Source organism: Xenopus laevis, chromosome 5S, assembly GCF_017654675.1.
Source record: "Xenopus laevis strain J_2021 chromosome 5S, Xenopus_laevis_v10.1, whole genome shotgun sequence".
In the NCBI taxonomy this organism is placed as follows: domain Eukaryota; kingdom Metazoa; phylum Chordata; class Amphibia; order Anura; family Pipidae; genus Xenopus; species Xenopus laevis.
This window is the reverse complement of record NC_054380.1, coordinates 81,374,696-81,388,722: the sequence shown is the minus strand read 5'-3', so window position 1 is coordinate 81,388,722 and position 14,027 is coordinate 81,374,696. Positions and strand designations below refer to the sequence as shown.

At 36.8% G+C, this 14,027-nt stretch overlaps 1 pseudogene; it reads left to right on the top strand.

Annotated features, from left to right (window-relative positions):
- The first annotated feature begins 447 nt into the window (after positions 1-447).
- Positions 448-8,368, top strand: LOC108718005 (annotated as a pseudogene).
- The last annotated feature ends 5,659 nt before the right edge of the window (positions 8,369-14,027 follow it).

The following is a 14,027-nucleotide window of genomic DNA, read 5'->3' as shown; positions in this document are numbered from 1 at the left end:
GGGAAAAGAGAACAACATACAAAAGGTAGGGGATTAACTCTATAGGGATAGGATATCCTATAGGTCCCTACAGTATGGTGATTGGATAATAAGCACTTTCAGGAATGATGCAGAGTACTTGTAGTATACATTATGTAGACAGAAATCAGGTACTTATGTTTAGTATTAAAGTCAAACGATTGGGAGGATAGAACACAAAATAGTAATTTTACAAAAGAGAACAGCAACAAAACATTTATAAGGTAAGTTAGATAGAATGTCTATTTGTATGAAATGACATTATTTTCCTTTTGTTCTGCTTTTATATTTAGTATTCTAGACATTATATTATGGCTCTATTCCTGGATGAGATGTACATTATACAGTGGAAAATATATGAGCCTTGTTCCTATTAAAGTACAGTATTCACATAAATATTTAATTGTTACTTTTAGTTCAAGACATAAAATGGATTTGAAACCAGTTATAGTGATCCATGGCGGTGCTTCGGCGATCCCAGATAATCGGAGAACGCAGCAAAATTGGTGTAAAAAATGCAGCAAAATGTGGATACAAGGTCCTTGTAAATGGAGGAAGTACCATGCAGGCTGTTGAATCTGCTGTGCGGATGCTGGAAGATGACACACGTTTTGAAGCAGGTACTACATTTATATGCTTTCAATTTTATTGTAAATCTAATTAAGTGACCAAGGAACATTGAAAACTTAAAAATCTTGTACTGATATTTTCACATGAGTAAACACTATCCAAATATTTGTCAGTTTTCTGAGCTACTAAAAAGCATCCATTATATTAACTAACTATAATATATGCAGTGTTATATGGCATTTATTTTAAAAGACGTTAATGTAAATGTATACTGGGGGGCTTATTTATCAAAATCTGAATTTTTCTGATAATTTTATTAAAAAAGACAGAGCAAACTAGAATCCATGACTTGACCTTATTTATTATTAAAAAAGCACAATTTAATCAGATCGGGGAGAAACTCGATAAAATCGAGTGAAAATCCGAATCTTGCATTTTTAGGATTTTTTTTCCTCTATTTTTTTTAGATTTTTGCCCAAAAAGTCAGAAATAATTGGGTTTTTCGGCTAATTCCAGCACAAACCACAGAAAATTCCAAATAGGATAGGGGCTTCTCCCATTGACTTAAATATAACCTCTGCAGGTCTAAGATGCCGGATATTCAGATTCTGGCTTTCTCAATTCTTGGGGTATAATAAATCTCTAAAGATTATTTTTTTTCCACTTAAAAATTTGGATTTTATAGTTAAAAAAACCTTGAATTTTTCAAATTTTTGACATTCGGACTTTAATAAATAACCACCTTAGTGTTATTGGATATCTTTACTTGTGGTTCTCATCATTTGCCTATGATGTTCTCTGTTGACATAATACAACAAGTAAAGTTTTTGTGATTTCACTTTACTTTCAAGATACATCAAGATCTATACAGGACTTTGTCTGCAGTTGCTTGAAGTTAAAGCTGAAAGCATTTGGAATATGTAAACTCAGGCATTTTATTTACATAAGATTTTAGATGTACTGCAGAATACAGATTTTTATATGAATCATGCAAGGGGACAAAATCAGCATGGCATGAATATTACCAGGCCTGGATTTGTGGGCAGATCACAAAGACCCGGGCCTAGGGTGGCAAAGGGCTGGGGATGGCATACCACCCACTGGCTTCAACTGAACGTGCATGCTGAAGCTATACTATTCTGTCTACTGTTGCAAGCATCTGAACCTGCCTGCCCGCTGCCACATCTGAACCTGCCAGCTTGCTGCCGCCACTACATCTGAACCCCTGCAATAGGGGGAATTGTGAGGGAGATGAGCAGTGGGGCTTTGCGAGGGGGGGTTGCGAGCTGGTCAAGGCGGAGGGAGCGGCCATGGGGAGCACCTGTTAGAAATCCAGCCCTGAATATTATACGTTTTCCTTTAAAAGATCTTGCAAAATTATTGCATAGATTTACAATTTCTATTTTAGACTAATGCTAATATCCCTACTTAGAAAATGAAATTAAAAAGTTAACTACTCTCTTAACCAGAGGTTTTCAGACCACCTTTTCCATGCATAATTAGTCACCACCCCATCAGATAAAATGTAACATGGTTTATACAAAATAGCAAAATATGCAAATGAAAAGTGAACCTCTAGATTTTAAATTGATTGTTCTATGGGTTGGGGGACAGGTGGGCTCTATAAAACAGTGGGAATTTTTTTAAATGAATAGCATACAGTTCATTAAGAAGATTTTGTACTAGGCAAGCAGAGACAAGAGCTAGGCAAGGGACTTTGAGAACCAAGAAGACCAAAAGGTTTGAAAGAATGGTAGAGAAGAACAGCTTCAGACGTTTTCTAAGGGGTGTGAATTTAACTCTGAGCTATTGATTTATCTGAACATGAACTGGAAGAATGTGTACTACTGTTGGTGATTCTTATCTACCGTTGCCAATAGCAAGTGCCCCAGCCAGGATTGAACTGGAGCACTGGGGGCCCATTGGGTTCCAAACTCCCGGGGCCTCCGAGTGCATGCATGGTCCTACATATAATTTTTTGATTACCCAGCCGATTGGGGGAGCAGGTCTAGGCTGTGGGGTTCCACGAGGGCTGGGGCCTACCGGGTTTTTTCCCGGTGTCCGCCGGCCCAGTCCCACCCTGGCACCAGCTATCGATGGAAAAAATTGTAACAATGTAGCTTACCTTACAGAGTTCCCTTACAAGACACAAGGGTTTCATAGGTACACAAGTAAACAGAAGCACAAGAGTTTGATCTAGGGTATTTTAAATATGCACAATTGTGCTTATATTTTAATGCCAACACAACCCTTAAACATAATAAATGAGGCAATCTGTGCATTAATAAGTCTCGTAGTAGATTCATTAAGTACTTACATTAAAAATATTACAGTATATCTGTAAGCATTCCTTTAACACGTGCTCACTGTAACGATTAATACTTGCTTTTTAATTTTTGAGTCCTACACCTACAAGCTCTAAATGTGATTACCTACCTCTTTAAGGATGCTGTGATTGGGGCCCCCTGCAGGTGGTAGTTTTCCCAGATAGGGTATATTATGGGCTACTGGTCATCCAAGGCATCTCTGGGCAGACCCTTTTGTACATGGATCTGCTCTGCTGTGGCCCATTAGCTCTTAAAGGAAAACTATACCCCCAAATTGAATACTTAAGCAACAGATAGTTTATATCAAATTGAATAACATATTAAAGAATCTTACCAAACTGGAATATATATTTACATAAATCTTGCCCTTTTACATCTCTTGCCTTGAACCACCATTTTGTGACTCTATCTGTGCTGCCTCAGAGATCACCTGACCAGAAATACTACAACACTAACTGTAACAGGAAGAAGTGAGGAAGCAAAAGGCAGAACTCTGTCTGTTAATTGGCTCATGTGACCTTACATGTGGTTTGTATGTGTACACAGTGAATCTTACGATCTCAGGGGGCGGCCCTTATTTTTTAAAATGGCAATTTTCTATTTATGATTACCCAATGGCACATATTACTAAAAAAGTATATTATTATGATAATGGTTCATTAACATGAAGCAGGGTTATACGCATGAGCTGCTTTACTCAGTATCTTTTAATAGAGACCTACATTGTTTGGGGGGTATAGTTTTCCTTTAAGGCTTGCATGTCCCTTTCTTGGTTCTGGCTCCTTCTCTGCCCTCTCAGTTTAAGCCTCCTTCTTATGGTTCTATGGCTACCATGGTGTGCATGGTTAGTGTAGTGTTAAGGGCACTATTAAGTTCAGAAATTGCATTAAATGTCAAGGAAATAAACACACACACACTATGGCTTATAACAAATATACTACTTTACTAAAGAAAATGTTTACTGACAAACAATCCTAACAATACACACAATGCTAAATATTTTTAAGTCAAAAAGACATTTAGAACACTTAATAGTTAGCTCCGTTTAGGAAGTGAAGCTTACAGAAGTTCCTGAAGAGCTGCAGTCTTTGCAAGAAAGTAGAATCTCTGGGGCCCTGGTTACTCCTGGCCACCTTCCATGCAAGATTACATGTCCAGGCACTTCCATGGGATGCTGCTGAACATTCCTGTGCAAGCTCATTTCTTGGGCATTCTGAACCAATCAAGCTTCATAACCTAAACCTGTACATAGGGACATATCATAACAAATGATCCATCAGATTTTATTGTATGATCCTTGTGCAACCTCTCCCATTTAGATAGTGGGAGAAAAGTTCATAAAACAGGGATGGGTGGCGTATAGTGTCTCATGTGTATTAAATGAATTGTGTTGGGTGCATAGCTGCCCAGTTTACTGCAGACAGTCAGCAAAGAGCTGTTGTCCACCGTTTACATAAAAATGCAAATGTAGCTAGTCTCTGTTGATTTGTAAATGAATGTCTGTAGACTACAATTTCACTAGTGATGGGCTAATCTGACCCATTTTGCTTTTCCTAAATTTCTAGAAATGGGGAAAATTTGCCAAAATGCATTGAAGTCTAGGGGAGTTTTTGACACACGAAAAAAGTCTATGGGCATCATTTTCACATCGAAACTCCACAAATAATTTCGCTCATCACTAAATTTGACGTATATTTTATTTTTGGTCCTTAACATGTGCAAAAGTCTACCTCTGCAGTATTCATTTAATTCCAGAAAATCATATTTTTTCATCGCACTACAGTCAGTTCTAAGGTAACTAACAACAACTAACAAGAGGGCACTCATAGAGAACAATAGCATGAACTCCTTCTGTACTCTATGGCACCACTAAAAACCCCTAGAGAATGTTTATTGATGTTTGTAACTAGATTTCTACATGCATATACTAAACAACTGCACTATTTACTAAGAGCATTCACAGTCATTTTCTCTGGACATTTCTTTCTTACACACACAGGCCATTTTTAAATTCCTATTTTTCTGTGAGTAAATCAGGTGTGAAGAAAAGCATTTAGTGAGTGTCATTTGGGAAATCATTGCCCTGCTAACTTAAACTGTACAAGAAAATGAAATAAATTAATAAATGCTTTTAAATGAAAGGAAAACAAAGTCTTATTTGTTGCCGCAAGGTTTTTATTTACTAAGAAGCTTGTGACAATGAAAGCAAATATTTTTCACAGGAAGTTCCAAATAGCTGTCAGAATGATTATAGTAAACAGCTATGAAATTGCTTGTCTGATTTATTCTGAAAGCTTTAGGGCATATGCCTTTGTTACAAACTGAATTGCTTCCTGCAGGTCACGGTGCTGTACTGAATGCTGATGGTGATGTGGAGCTTGATGTCATAACGAATGGCAAAAATCTCTAGTATTAAACATTTTAATAGAATGTCAGTTTACTTGGGATGAACAGAGTTGTGGCAACTTACTAAAGTTGTAGAGCGTTGCTAAAGCTTTGCATAATTGTACATACCCATGGCGAGAGCAGTGCACACTTTTGCTCAGGCACTTTTTCTAGGCAAACAAAAAAATTTACTTTTACAGCTTGTGCTCACACATTCCACATACATTGTATCACTCTGCACATGCATCTACTGTATGTATATTTTTATTTATATAGCACCATTTGTACATCCAGTGCTGTATATTAGAACAAATATTTCATATTCCAGACAGATACAGACAGAGGTCAATACATTCATAAAATAAAAATAAATACAAAATACAGTTATATTCAAGATTATGTTTATTATTATGTTTAAAGGGATACTTTCATAGGAATTTTTTTCTCCCAAACGCGTTAGTTAATAGTGCTGCTCCAGCAGAATTCTGCACTGCAATACGTTTCTCAAAAGACCAAATAGATTTTTTTATATGTAATTTTGAAATCTGACATGGGGCTAGACATATTGTCAATTTCCCAGCTGCCCTCAGTCACGTGACTTCATTCACGTTTTACCGCTGTACTGCAAGTTGGAGTGATATCAGCCCCCTCCCTTTCCCCCCAGCAGTCTAACAACAGAACAATGGGAAGGTAACCAGACAGCTGCTCCCTAACACAAGATAACAGCTGATAACACAGGATACACAGCAGATAACAGATAAGCTCGGTAGTATACAATGGGATTCTTTAGAATGTATCTGTTATCTACTATGTATCCTGTGCTTGAGTGACTGACTCCATGGCAACACAGAAGCTTGTTTATATAATCTATAGTTATGTTTCTGAAGCAAACACACCAGGTTTACCAGTGCATGGCAACACTACATTATATTGTTATCCTTTTAAAACACTTTCATTTCTTGGTGTTACTGTTCCTTTCAGGTAGGAAACAGCATCAGAAGTGGGTGGTGTGACCATGTGGTGGCTCTGAAAGGAACAGAGGTAGAGTCAGCCAGGAATGTATAGAGACACAAAAGAACCTATGTATTGAGGTAGAGGAAGGCTGGTTGGGCCAAAACATGTAGTGCATGAAATCCATGCAATAAAAACACTTGTGGGGGGATGTAATAAAAGTCTCAAAGAGAAAAACTATTTGCACAAATAAGAATAACAATTTGCATTTCACAGTGTAATATACTTCCTTAAACTGTGTTGTAATTTTTTGGAGCGACCATAACAACTTTTTTAGTAAGAAGTTTTATTACATTCACTGCGAACTGGCGCATATGATAAAATTCGCAATATGCATATGAAGAAGCTACATGTTTTGACCATGGTATTAATGTTCAGAGAAGGAAATATATGACTACTCCACTGATAATGTGTGCAGTTGTCAGGGTTAATAAGCATGATATCAGTATTATAAGTAAAGGGGAGAAAATGCAGATTTTAGTTTTGAAAAGTTTGTGCAGAATATTTGACCTAGGTCTGCAATACCCAGAAACTGATAAGCATTTTAATGAGCTTGTATAGTTAAATAATGCATTAAAAACAAATTTAATGCAGGATAAAGGTAGACTATATAAGTACACAATCATTACTGTCACCTATCTCAGCCTCTGATATCTTTAACAGATTTTAATGGTGAATCGAGACTTAAAGGTTAAGTGGTAGGTTCAGAGTGATTAGCCTGAGCTGCACTTTACTGCTGTTTATACTACACATGGAGCGGCTTTAGGTTCATAGAGTGTTGAATTCTTGCCAATAACTGATTGTACAAAATTGCTGTTAATAAAATCAGCGGTTAATGCAATATTATAAACTCCTGCAGTTAAAGATTGTATAGTGTGTAAACATGGCAAATAAAGACTTAAAAATGTGATAATATAAGTGCAATTTTAGCAAGTCCAAGCCAGAAGGGTTAGGCTTCTTATCTGTTATGTCAGCTATTTGGTACTGTCATATGGAGAGCAGAAATGTTTTATCTCCCTCTCACATCTTATGAAATCTTTTTAACATAGTCGTCCTCTCAGGGGTAGGTAATCAGAAGTTTCTTACTTAACCGGCTGAATGGTTGCAGTGATATAAATAAAGGCTTATAGCATGTAAAAGGTATAAATGGTGTAACACACTTGGTTAATTTCTATGAATGTTGCTATGTACTGAGGGGTATTAATAAAATATTAATACCCCTCAGGCCCTAGGAGGGAGCCCTTGCAGTCATCTTAATTTAACACAGATGTATTTAAAAATATATAATGTTTTCCAAACAAGTATACACTATGGGGGCAAATTACTAAGCTCGAGTGAAGGATTCGAATGAAAAAAACTTTTTTTTGGCTTCTTCGACCATCGAATTGGCTACTTCGACTTCGAATCGAACGATTCGAACTAAAAATCATTCGACCATTCGATAGTCGAAGTACTGTCTCTTTAAAAAATACTTTGATCACCTACTTCGCCACCTAAAACCTACCGAGCACCAATGTCAGCCTATGGGGAAGGTCCCCATAGGCTTTCTAGGCAATTTGTGATCGAAGGAAAATCGAACGATTTTTCCTTCGATCATTCGATCGAATGAATTGCGGTAAATCCTTCGACTTCGATATTCGAAGTCGAAGGATTTTACTTCGATAGTCGAATATCGAGGGTTAATTAACCCTCGATATTCGACCAATAGTAAATGTGCCCCTTGTAGTAGAAATCATTAGAAATGTACTTTTGTAACAAGTGATATTTGAAGTTTTGCTTTTTGGATGATTTTTAAAAAAATATTACATATATAAATTAAAACATGCATTTAGTTTATGTTTAGCATTAAATATACTTCCTAATTCTCCATTATTCTCATCGACCCCCACACACAATGTTGACTGAAAAAGGAGCTGATGCATATGCTGAAAAGACTAATATTGCCAGAGTCTCGAGAGATAAGTTGGTGACAGAACATGTCATTCAGGAATGGGAAAAATACCATAAATATAAGCAAAATGTCACAACCCTTTTTAATACTGAAAAGTAAGTAGCATTCAGATATATTGGTGACATGCTCAATATAAATAAAGCTCCTTGCTGTCTAATGTACAAGCTGTAGACACATTTACAAGTAGCTAAGGTTCCTAAAGAACAATTTGTCTACAATCCGATGGAAGATTGGCATTTTTGTTTTGATAGCATAGCTTGAATAATGGCTAAAGTAGTATATGGCAGTGTGAATGATGTTGAAAAGGCTCCTGTTGTACAGAATTCTATTCCTCCCACAATGAGCTGTGCAAATTTACTGACAAAGCACCCCTAAACAGTTGTCTGATATCCAAGGAAGTGTCAATATTACATGCATTTGCTCTTGAACATGCAATTATTAATTTTTCTGTCTATTTTTATAACAACATTACTAAAAGAGGTTTAGAAACAACTGTAAGTAACTAAAGGGGTTGTTCACCTTCCAAACATTTTTTTTTTTACAGTTGAGTTGTTTTCTGATTGTTCACCAGAAATAAAGACTATTTTTAAATTGCTTTCCATTTTTAAATTTTTTAATAGTTTTTCCATAATTGAAGTTTAAAGTGTTTAGTGTTGTGCGGGCCCGCACAATACCCGCGGGGGCTGCGGGCCAATCTCGCTCCCCCATTTGCCGGTGGTAGGCGGGTCCAGGTTGAGCCCTTCTTCCTGCTCTCATCGCCCGCCACCTTACACTGCTGTCATCCGACTTCCGGTTTGGGTGGAGGGAGGGCGAGTTCGGGTAGGGTGTGGGTTTTTCCCGACCCGCACATCGCTAGTTCCTGTCTCTGGTGTTTCAGTTTGGAAGTATAAAGGTTCATGTGCACACTCAGGCCCTTTGATTAAGGTTCCGCTTGGTGCTCAAACTATTAAGGGAGACGGCGCTCCCAGTATCCAGTAGAGAAAAGTACAAGCTGGCACACAAAGCGTTTATTGCGTCACAACGTTTCGGGGGCATTCCCTCTTCATCAGGTGTGAAGGGGAAGGCCCCCCGAAATGTTGTGATGCAATAAACGCACCAGAGGGTTTCAGTCTGGCAGCTCAGTAATCCAGGCACAGAAATTGAACTGTTACAATTTGCTACATTAGTTGATAGATTTCTCAGTAGTATTGGTGGAATATTAGCAATTACTGCATCAATAATAACAGTTGCCTTTAAAGAAACTCTGGGAATCTACTCAGCAGGGCCTAAGTTAAGGAATGTGTATCAATTAAGATACAATTTAGTTGATGAACCCCCTCCCAGACCTGCTTCAGAAAGACATAAGAAGGTGAAAAAGAAAACATTAAACATCAATATTAGTAAACATTTACCAATAGAAAGTGATTGTAAAAAAAGTCTATATTTCTGGTGATCTATCTGAAAACAACCAAACCAAAAAAAGTGTTTGGTAGGTGAACATTGAATATATGTTGTGACGGATCCTCTGCTTGACTGGGGGAAACAAAATATAAGATATGCAAGACATTGTGTATTCTAAAAAGAGCAGAAGGATTTCCAGCTCGTCAGAGACAAAGTCTATGTATAAATAAAACTGTCATAACATTTCATTTTTGAAAGATCTTCTTTATTTTGTTTTGCCTGCACAAATTCTCAGGATAGTGTATTCTGTTTCTTCACAGCCCTTGGAGGATATCAAGTAATGATTTTGTTTGTTGAAGCTCAGGAGTGAAGATTTTGTTTCATGTGTGGTGTTCCTAACTTCAAAACTAAACCCAGGTTTTCTCCATTTTGACTATGGAGATATTTTGTATATTATAATTATGCTAAACATAAATTATATATAAAATATGATATAGTAGAACCATTAACATTACACCTCATTTACGAACACAATCAAAATGCCATTGTTTTTTACTTTAGCTTTTCCCAAAGACTTTGGTAAAATTTTGGGGTACCCACAAAAATTAGCTGCAACTTGTGTGATTTACCAGTGCAAGTATAACCATTTGTCTGTAAATCACTTGCATGCTGTGTTTCTCTATTGTCAATATACTGTATGTGCTCCTCATGTCATTTACAGCATTGATTTGAGGGGGGGGGCTTGTATGTGGAAGATTTTGCTTTTTACAGACAACATGCAGTCAAAGGGGCTCTTCATGCAGGTGAAACAAGGCATCCTTAAGCTGCAAAAACAGAAAAAATCCATCTGAGAAATTGCTATAACATTAGGAGTGGCAAAATCTACAGTTTGGTACATCCTGAGAAAGAAAGAAAGCACTGGTGACATCAGCAACGCAAAAAGACCTGGACATCCATGGAAGACAACAGTGGTGGATGATCGCAGAATAATTTCCATGGTGAAGAGAAACCTCTTCCCAACAGCCAAACAAGTGAACAACCCTCTCCAGGAGGTACGTGTATCGATATCCAAGTCTACCATAAAGAGAAGACTGCATGAAAGTAAATACACAGGGTGCACTGCAAGGTGCAAGCCACTCATATGCCTATGAATAAGTGCCTGTGGGTGCGAAACGCGTAAGGCGGAGCATCAATTGGTCTGTATGCCTACTTTTTAATATTTATGATGAATAAAAAGTGATTTTTTAATTTTGAGAATTGACTGGGAATATATTTTTGAATTTTTGATGCAAGCCACTCATAAGCATCAAGGATAGAAAGGCTAGATTGGACTTCGCTAAAAAAAACTTCTAAAAAAGCCAGCACAGTTCTGGAAAAACATTCTTTGGACAGATGAAACCAAGATGGCAAGATAAAAGTATGGAGAAGGCGTTACATAACCCTAATATTATAAGAATCACACAACATTAGATTTAGTTAATTTGCTTTACTGATTAAGATTTAGTAAACTTAGAATATTCTGTGCTTAGAAATAAAAAAGCTTAAACAAATATACCTGTCAGTATGTTCCATTTATTTATGATAATCAACAACTGTCACCAATTTCTTAAAAGGTAAAAAAACCTACTACCACTGCTGTTTTTAGGAGTTAAGAAAACATATCATTCCTATTTTATTTTGTATTAATATTTTATTATTAGTATACAATATACTGTATATGAGAAAAAAACAATACAAGTGATAGTTTCTTTGGAGTATCAGAAGGGGTTTTAGATACTTTACAGAGAAGAATTAAGCTTTCCTTTTGCCTATTATTATGCATAAACTGTATGCATGAATGCAAAATCCATAAGAATGATGTAAACCTCTCTTCTTTTATTTATTTTGTTCTGCTCTTAAATATATTCATTGAATCTGCTCATATTTTTATTTGCATAAAAAAGTTTATAAAACAAGCCTTAGTCAATATTATACTGTATACTGTATTTTAGACACTAGGCAGGTCCCTAATTGTGAATCTTTATACATCCATCCTTGAGGTGAAACAATTCTGCTGATGTTAAAGAGACAAAGTACAGGGTATTGGGTTAAAATCTAGACAATTGGCAGGGCTGTATTTTCTAATAAGGGACCAAGGGTCTGTGACTAGGGTGGTTGTCTCCAGTCCGTCACTGGGCACTGGTGGGCACTAGACTTTATTGCCTACATATTTATAGGCAAAGAGTCAAGGGAGGAGGGGGTCATTCTTCCACTGTATAGAGCACTTGTAAGGCCCCATCTAGAATATGCCGTACAGTTTTGGTCTCCATCACTCAAACAGGACATTATTGTATTAGAGAGGGTACAGAGAAGGGCAACTAAGCTGGTAAAAGGTATGGAAAATCTTAGCTATGAGGAAAGACTGGCCAAATTGGGGATGTTCACGCTGGAGAAGAGGCGCTTAAGGGGTGATATGATGACTATGTATAAATATATAAGGGGATCATATAATAATCTCTCTAATGCTTTATTTACCAGTAGGTCTTTCCATCTGACACGAGGTCACCCATTCTAATTAGAAGAAAAGAGGTTCCGCCTAAATGTTCGGAAGGGGTTTTTTACAGTGAGAGCTGTGAAGATGTGGAATTCTCTCCCTGAATCAGTTGTACAGGCTGATACATTAGATAGCTTTAAGAAGGGGTTGGATAGCTTTTTAGCAAGTGAAGGAATACAGGGTTATGGGAAATAGCTCATAGTCCAAGTTGATCCAGGGACTAGTCCGATTGCCATTTTGGAGTCAGGAAGGAATTTTATCCCCCCCTAAGGCAAATTGGAGAGACTTCAGATGGGTTTTTTTTGCCTTCCTCTGGATCAACTGTCAGATAGGTAGTTAATAAAAAAAAAAAAAAAAAGGTTGAACTCGATGGGCATGTGTCTTTTTTCAACCTTACTTACTATGTTACTATGTTATAAAGCATACTTTGTGCATGTTGAAATTTCTTAGCTTAACATCTATACATATAAAAAGCAGTGGAGTAAAGTGAGTGAAGGCTTTTGGAGTTGTGACAATGCACCTGCTAGATTGCCCAGTTTTCTTTGTTAGGATGCCATATATTTGCCTGAGACATGTTGCATTTCCAGATCCTTTTACTGATCTATAGTGCATAGTGCATAAAGGCATTTCTATATAGAAGGGATTTGATTATTACAGAAAAAAATCTGGAGCACTTGTAAAGTGTAAGCATTCAAATTGCAAAGCTAAATTCATCAGGCAAGTAAGGGAATTTGCTTCATTACTCTTGGAAACATGGAGCAAGAAATTCTGAGACTTTTGATGTATCCATTAAACAACGGGAAGTTACTTTTCTACTAAGTCCATTTAAGAAAGGAATGTTCTGAGCCGCATTACATAGTAATGCCATTTTAAACTGCAGACATATGGAATGGGATTAAATCAGACCAGTAGGCAGTGGGAAAACTGCCAAAAGGGATTTTACAGAAGTGTGTTTCATTGTCACCTTGAATTTATAGAGATAAAAGCTGAACAAGCAAGGGGTTGTGTTAGTGATAACCTAATGCAAGGTAGCATTCAATAGAACTGTAATAAGAAATGTTACCATTTCCTCCAAGAAGCAATGTGCTAATTTCATACCTTTAATCCTCTTTATATTTCATTATTGATGACACAACTTTGAGTAATATCCTGGCAGTCGAAAAGCCTTATATCTGAGAACAGAATACTTGGATTACGATTACTACTGGGATTAAATGTATTGTTTAGCAGATGGGATTTGTAACTGCCTCAATATAGCATTTTAAAGAACCAGTAAAATAAAAAAATGAAATTAAATGGCTTTACATTCCATTGAAATATGATGTACTGGTACAAACTGTGCATATGTTTCAAAAACAAAAATATACTTTTTGTAAATATATTAGTATAGATTATGGACAAGATATTTTATAGATTGATAGGGGACAGATAATGTCTGTACATGGTTTTAGCTTTTATATAGGGTCAAATATCATTTATGGTTCTTTACAGAGACATTGGGGCAGATTTACTAAGCCAGCGTCCACTTCGCACCCAGTGCAACACTTCGCCAGGGAAAATATACTCAGACTACATTGAATCACTTAAACGCAGGGTTTCGTCGTGGGCACTGAACGCTGGTGTCTTTTCACTAGCGTTACTTCGACAATGCGACCATTTGATAATGAAGATGTGCTAGCGTTCATTTCTGCCTAGCGAAATTTCACTAGGGATCTTGCACTCAGGTCAATTTGCATAGGGCAGGAAATGTAAAGTTGTATGGATGTCTTTATGTTAAATGTTGGTGCATATACTTACAAATTACACTTTTTAAAAACACATGTCCAGGGAACCTTAATAAAGACAATAGATT